This window comes from Eptesicus fuscus, chromosome 10, assembly GCF_027574615.1.
Source record: "Eptesicus fuscus isolate TK198812 chromosome 10, DD_ASM_mEF_20220401, whole genome shotgun sequence".
Lineage (NCBI taxonomy): Eukaryota > Metazoa > Chordata > Mammalia > Chiroptera > Vespertilionidae > Eptesicus > Eptesicus fuscus.
The window spans coordinates 48423831-48431862 of NC_072482.1; the positions used below are offsets into that span (position 1 = coordinate 48423831).

The following is an 8032-nucleotide window of genomic DNA, read 5'->3' on the forward strand; positions in this document are numbered from 1 at the left end:
GATGATCAGGCTGGCAGGCAGAGTGGTTAGGGGCAATCAGGAAGGCAGGCAGGCAAGCAGTTGGGAGCCAGCAGTCCTGGATTGTGAGAGGGATGTCGGACTGCCCGGGATCGGGCCTAAATGGGCAGTCAGACATCCCTCGAGAGGTCCCATATTGGAGAGGGTGCAGGATGGGCTGAGGGACACACATCCCTGTGCACGAATTTCATGTACTGGGCCTCTAGTACATTAATATTTTCCCAAGGAATTACTTCTTTACTACTTAGGCTGTCTATGATTTTCCTCTATGCATATTTAAAAATTATTTTTCTTAATATTAACTTTCATTCCTAGTGTTAGTTCCTTCATTTAATTTAAAATCCATTTTAAAATGTCAAGTAATTTATTCATTTTAGTGCATGTTACAGCGAATATAGACTTAGGTTGAAATAAAGATTAATGAATTAAGATATAACATGACAAATTTCCTTTCTCGTCACTCTTTGTATTTCCTTACATACACTATGTCCATCAATTTTTTTTTTTTTTTTGTCAAATCTTGGTAATATTTGGGCCAATCACCAAAGATTTGTGATGAGAGCTTTGAGCCATGTTTTGGCAGGAAAAGAACAAAGGATATTGCCTGTGGAAGAAATAGCATGTGCAAGTGACAAGAAAGAACACAAATACTTTAATCCACCCTGTTAAAGAGTTTAGTTGGTATTAAAGTTTTTAATAGATATGGGAAAAAAGTATTTGGGTCAGTTTGATGATAGAAACACTAGAGAAAAAACACAAATAATTTATGAATATCTGCCAGTGAGAGGACAGTTTATTAAGCATTAAACCAGAAACAGCACAGTATGTCACCACACAATCCTAATATATATAAAAACCCAGGTGCCGTCACGACCGGAGGGATGACCGAACACCAGGCTAGGGAGCTGAGGGAGCAGAAGCTGATCAGTTGGTGGCAGTGGTGACTGGTGAGCGGTGACTGGTGAGCTGCTGGAAGGCAGACCTCTTGGTCCCTCCTACTGGCCCTCAGACGCCAATCAATCGGTGGTGGAGGTGGGGCAGAACTGGGGACTGGCTCCCTTAGGAGTCCTGCTGGTTCAATCTCAAGAGGACAGGCCAGGCACCAACAGACCAGTACTGCCAGCATGATCCGACAGTGCTGCTGGCCTCCTGAAACTCGGCCTTGGGCACTGAGGCCACTTCCCCTCCCTAGACGCTCCACAGGGAAGAAAGGATATCACCAACGGCACCAGCGGCGAACAGTGGCGACTGCTCTCCCCATGCTTCCTCCAGGTCACTCGAGCACGCCCCACTCCTGATGAAGTATGATCACTGCACACGGAAGGAATGTAGTAACAAAACAAAAATGAATGACCAACGTCCCGCCTCCACGAGCTCTTGGGAGCCTCCCAGCGCTGGGCACCCCGACTATTTTAGGGGCTTCAGTGAGTGGGGGACACAGAGGGTCAGGAAACCTCCCTGGAGGTCAGGCCATCAGTCTGATTGCGGATTCATCTGTCCTGCCATCTGCTAGCAGCCGCCTCCACGGAGAATAGGAGAATAAAGGGAGGGGGTGGTTCTGGAAAACCCAGAAGGACTCCAGGGTCCCAAGTACTCTGCCCAGCCCGCTGACACTTTTGGTTTCTCCCCGAGTCAGAGGCGCCGCCCGAGAGACCCTTATGGGTGGGTGCCTGGTGCAGCCGCCTCTCCATGTTTGCCTGTTCGTCTTTGTGTCTCTTTCTGTGTTTGTCCGGCTGTCCCCAAGCTTGCCTCCACTTCTAGAACTAAGCTTCTGGTATAGCGACAACCCGAGAACCCTCATCCCTTTCCTATGGCAGGATACTTGCCCCCACAGGCTACACCCCTTCGCCCCCTCCTCCCTACCCTGTGACCTTTGGGTAACCGGAGCAGGTGTAGCATCCTGGGCCCGGACCAGCACCAGTGCCCACCCACATGCCTGCCCCTGCTCCCGACTTCACTCTCTTCCCCTCGCCTGCCCCCAGTGCCCTGGGGCCTGCTGCTGGGCCTGCTGCCTCCCTCTTGCCACTGCCCAGGGTGCCTTCTGGCCTCGAATTCTTGGTGCCAACTGATCAGCAGATCCTGATTCACCAGAGGGCTGCGTGAGTGGAAACGCTCCTAGGCTGGGAGACAAGTAACCGGTATGAACTGTGCTCAGGAGCTGGACAGCCCCTGGGTCAGGCAGCTGAAGAGAGCAACTGCTGTGCACGTCTGTGCTGTGGGCCCGCAGGCCCCTTCGCGTCCATCTGATGGACCCCGGGGACCGAGAGATGGAAGTACAGTCCCCACCAGGCACCACCATTGGCCATGTGCTGCAGACCTGGCATCCCTTCCTCCCCAAGTTCTCCATTCAAGATGCCGATTGCCATAGGATCCTGCGAGTGGTGGGGCCCTGCTGGACCTGTGGTTGTGGCACAGGCACCAACTTTGAGGTGAAGACTCTGGATGAGTCCCACAGTGTGGGCCGCATCAGCAAGCAGTGGTGTGGGGGAGGGCTGCTCAAAGAAGCCCTCATGGATGCAGATGACTTTGGCTTGCAGTTTCTGCTGGATCTGGACATGAGAGTGAAGGCTGTACTTGCTGGGAGCCATAGTCCTCATTGACTACATGTTCTTCGAGAAGCGAGGAGGCACTGGGCCCTCTGCCATCACCAGTTAGACGGCATCTCAGGGTGAGGACCATCCCCTCAGCCAGAACTCAAGATGGTCACCTGGCCTGGCCTGGCCCCTCCTTAGTGGTAGCCCTTTCCTCCATGTACATTGCAGAGGACAGAGAGGGATGCCTAAGAGGCTAGGGCCATGGTGCCCCATCCCTACTCTGCTCCACTGGCCTCCTTCACCTGTGGCCCCTACAGAAAAGTATGTATGAGATGCCTTCCCCTGCTACCTCTCACCTCTGTCTCTGCCATCCCTCAGCACACAGGCATATCGACTTTCAAACTTGCCCTACCCATTTCCTCTCACCCCCTTCCAGGGCCTCTGCTCTGGATGGGGCCTTTGGAATCCAGGGCTCTGGGGTTTTACAACAGAGCTGGGGTGGGAAAGGGTAAACAGCACCAAAGATGGCTGATATGGCCACCCACCTCTGCCTCAGCTTGACCAATTAGTTCAGCCTCAGAACATGACACTCAGAGGGGATCCCTACTTCCCCAGCAATGGCTCTAGGGCCTCAGCCCCAGTACCAACCTCCTCTCCCCCGTGGCCCTCCACACAGCTGGTGCTTGCTGCAGCTCTGTGTGCCTTACTTAACCACCCCTTCCTTCCCAGTTCCTACAAAGGAGGCTGCATCTTTGTATGTTATATTCATATAAACTTTGTAACATTTTGGGGAAAAGAAAATGATGACCAAGAGAATGCCGCAGTCAACGTCCGGAGTCCGGCTCAGGAGAATGGAGAGAAGGGAGAATTCCATAAGTTGGTCGACACCAAGATATTTCTGAGTGACTGCCTGGCATGTGACAGTTGTGTGACCACAGAGGAAGGAGTTTAAGTTTCTCAGCAGTGGTAAGGAGCAGCAAGCAGGCAGGCAGTAAGGAGCGAGGGGTTCCAGACTGCGAGAGGGATTTCCAACTGTTGTCTTAGGCCCATTCCTTGGCAGGCAGACATTCCCTGAGGGGTCCCGGACTGGGAGAGGGTGCAGGCCGGGCTGAGGGACCCCCCTCCCCCGCCCCCAGTGCATGAATTTTGTGCACTGGGCCTCTAGTCCTATATAATAAAAGTGTAATATGCAAATAGACCCAATGGCAGAACAACCGGACAACCAATCAAAGCATAATATGCTAATGATATGTTAAGGATGCTCAACCACTAGCTATGACATGCACTGACCACCAGGGGGCATAAAGTCAACTGGTCAACCAGTTGCTATGACGTGCTCTGACAACCAGGGACAGATGCTCCTGCCAGGTAGGTTAGCGTGCTCCTGGGTTCCAGGCCCATCGGGACTGAGTGGATGGACTGGACACACCCTAGAGCCCTCCTGCAGTCCCTCTCCAGCCTAATCATGCACCAGTGGGGTCCCTCAGCCTGGCCTGCATCCTCTCACAATCCGGGACCCCTCGGAGGATGTCTGAGAGCTGATTTTAGCCCGATCCCGCAGACCACTCCCCTTGGGAGGGCGCCAGACACAGGCCTCATGGCAGGCCACTGCTGTGGCAGCACAAGCCTCTCCCGATTGGGACTGATTGGGCGCGAACCCGCAGCAGGCACAGTGGGGCCGGGATGAGCGGGAGCAGCAGATAGGAGCTGCAGGCAGCGTTGGACTGTGGATTTTGGCCCGATCCCTGCAGGCCACCAAGAGGGACCCCACCCGTGCATGGATTCATGAACCGGGCCTCTAGTGTAGACATGAAACAAAGAGATACACAAAGATCTTGGTGATATCTTAAGAAAATAAAACAGCATTTATTCCTGGACCCCAAACAAGAAGTTAGTGTCCCCACTAATATGTTAGTATTCCTCTTTCTTTTGCTGTAACAAGGTAGAAAAAAAAAAGATGAATAATTTAACCAATAATAATCACTTCCCACTTTCTCATGGTTGATTGTTCCAACATGACTGTCCCTACATTGTGTCTTTAAGCCCATATATGACCTATAATCCTCCAGGAATGTCTAATGAGACTCTGTGTATCTATTCCTAATACTCAGGAATAAAAACAAAGTAATCAATTAAGAAGTTGCCACAGTTATTCAGATGAAAAGATGATCAGACTCAAACTAAGGTGATGGTTCATGGAAATGACTGGCAAGAGATAGACTCAAAAATTACATAGAAGAGTGATTTTGAAATCCAGATTGTTTACACTTGTTACTAATATTTTTAAGTAAATCTATCAGTTAGAATTCAATCAAATAAGCAAAATTACCATGAGTGATACAAGGGATTTATTATAGAGATTAATTTTTATGAGATCCTGAAATCTGATTGGGCGATCTATGGAAGTCTTGCTGCCCCTGTCTCTGGATGTGAAATGAGGAGAGTACAGGTAAAAAGGAACCTGCAAGGATGAGCTGGAACTAAAGAGGATGAATTGAAGCCCATATTCATCTTTCACAGCTTCTAAGCCTTCATCTTGGATAAAGCATATGCCTGGTGCATTCATGACAGAGCTCCACCTGCCACTGGCCCAGGATCCAGTGAGGCTGGAGGAGATAATTTGGTGGAATTGCTGGAGACATTTGCTGCTAGTCAAGCATCTGGACCCAGCTTAGCTAAACTAACACAACACAAAGACAGCAGCTACTATGTATGTTCTGTGCGTTTGTGTTTTCATTGCATTAAAATAAATGTGAAAAATAAAAGCCAATATAAATAGGAGTCTATTTCCGAATCCCTAGGTCATATTAAAATGACTTAGAAATCATTTATTTAGGTTTAGTCATTTAGAGAAGTAGTGCAATCACAAAGTGTCTATCAATTTGTTTTAAGAGGAATTTGATTAGATGAGTCATGAACTGTTGACTTTGAGGTGAATGCAAGATGTTCAGTTGGAGTAGTTCAATGCTATATTAAATATATGAATGTGGTGCATAAGAGTGCAGTGTCAATCGGAAGATAGTTTGAAATAAGATAGAGGTGGTGGTCATTATAGCCATGTATGTTTGTGAGAATATGTAAAGTGAAAAGTTATTACAAAATGTTACAATAATGAAGATTGGGCCTCAGTTTAAAATAAACATATTCAGTATTTGTTTTAAATTATTTTTTAAAAGTAAGTTTATGTGTACATGTCAGCACTGACATTACAGTTCTGGATGGTGGACAAATGGTGGTCAGTGCTGACATGTACACATAAGGAACTGTTGGACATTGTAATTGGGTCTCAAAAGAACTGTTGGCCCAGAAAGAAACTCACTACAGACTGATTCATTTCCTGTCACCATAACCATTATTGCTTGTCTCATTTTCGGTTCTTATAAGTGTATTTCTAATAGCACATGATCTCACTCATCTAGTGGAAATAATGAACAACATAAACTGATGAATAAGAACAGACCCAGAAACAAGGAGGCACGGATCAGATTGTCGGGCCTCAAAGGGACGGTAGGGGAGCGTGGGGGTAAAGGGGAGAGATCAACCAAAGGACTTGTGTGCAAGCATATGCGCCTAACCAGCGGTGGGGACAACAGGGGGGTGGGGACATGTGTGGGGAGGGGTGTGGGATGGGAATGGGGGAATGAGGACAAATATGTGATACCTTAATCAATAAAGAAATTAAAAAATCCTACCTAATAATAGACAAATATGCAAATTGACCGTACCTTCGCTATGCCCACAATTGGCCAGGAGGCACGGGGGGGCGGGACTTGGGGTGGCCGGGGTGGCTGATTGGGCCGGTGGGACAAGCTCAGTGTCTGTACCATGGCTGTGCTGCGGCACAGAAGAGGCCTCTGGGGCAGCGAGCTCACGTCCCACCACGGACCATCAAAAGCGGGGGAGCTGGGTGCCTATCTGCTCCGGCACCAGGCCTTTCGGAAGCCTCTGCCCCGCCGGAGGCTTCTGAAAGGCCTGGTGCACCAGCGGACAGGCACCCAGCTCCTTCGCAATCGAAAGCGGGGAGCTGTGTGTCCGCTCCAGCACCAGCAGACCCCCTGCCATCAAAAGCGGGGAGCAGGCTGCTAGCAGTGTCTGCAGAGCGTGCTAGGCTTTGCGGGGCAGTGGATATGGCCTGGATGGCAGGTTAGGCCTAGGGGACCCTACACATGCATGATTTAATCATGCACTGGGCCTCTAGTATATATATAAAAAAACAAAAAAAAACTATTGTATATATTGAAAGAATAAAACATGGTGATTTGGTATATTATGAAAAAAAAGTAAGTTTAAGAAAATTGAGAGTTATTATTAAAATATACCATATTTTATTTAAAATTTTAACACTTAAAAACTCAAGAGATTTCACAGACTTAAGATTTCATAATGAATTTGACATGCGTGTACTTTTGAAACAAAAATTTAAAAAATATGTAAAGTTCGAACAGCAGCACTATATTTGCTTCAGAAATATTTTTATAGAAAATGTTGAGTTTTTAAAATGTGACAATTTCTTAGAAGAGTATTTTTAAATGCAATTATATATTTCTTTCTGCTCTCATCAACTTTTGTGTTAAAGTTTTATTGTGACTTTTGATGCTATCTTTCTATTTAAAGTTAGTCTTTGTGTTGGTTTTATTTTTCTGCTTATGCAAAGTTGTATTTTTTGGAAAGATCATTTTCATTATCAAGAAAGGTTTTAGGAAGATCAATATTTGTTTTGGCTTGCCCTGTTTATATAAATATATAACTTAATCAAAACAAATATATTATCTTCATTTTTCACTTGGAAAATTTGCAGAACTTTGAAGACCTGCTATAGGAAAAACATTTAGCTCTCAGTACATGCTGAGAATAACAATCAATAGGAATTTCAACATGTACAATGTATATACAGCTGTCTGGATTATAACTGTAGTAAATCCCTATGAAGGCCAGATTTATTGACTTTGATAATTTATATATATTTGTAAATATATATAAACAGATATAGGTAGATGCAAATATAAATACACATTAATATGTACACTATAATTTTTACATAATTTTTCTTAATGTCAATTTAAAAAGTATGAAACTGGATTTTATTGTGAATATAAACCATGATATCTTGCTGACGGACACATACAATCAATCTTAATACAACCAGGAACATATGGGGATTTTCAAGGTTATAGAACAATCGGGTCACATGAAAATATGTCATGCTGATAATATTTTCAGTGGAATAAGATGATAAAAATTACTATTTCTCTCTATATAAATTTTGTACTGACCTTCACTTTAACAACAGCTTTAATAAAGAAATACAGAATAAGTTCCAAGAGAAGCTATTCAAGAGTAAAAAGGTTTAATGCTGACCCAAAATAATATTTTTACTTCCAAGTTTAAAAACAGAGATGGAAGGCCCTCAGTGATTGCCTTTCTCAGGAAAGGTCATGGTGGTGACAACTGTTACCATTATTCAGCACTTTGGGACTGTA

General features: G+C 45.8%; 1 pseudogene; it reads left to right on the top strand.

The window, feature by feature from the left end:
- Window positions 1-1828: 1828 nt before the first annotated feature.
- Window positions 1829-2735, top strand: LOC103284531 (phospholipid scramblase 3-like; annotated as a pseudogene).
- The last annotated feature ends 5297 nt before the right edge of the window (window positions 2736-8032 follow it).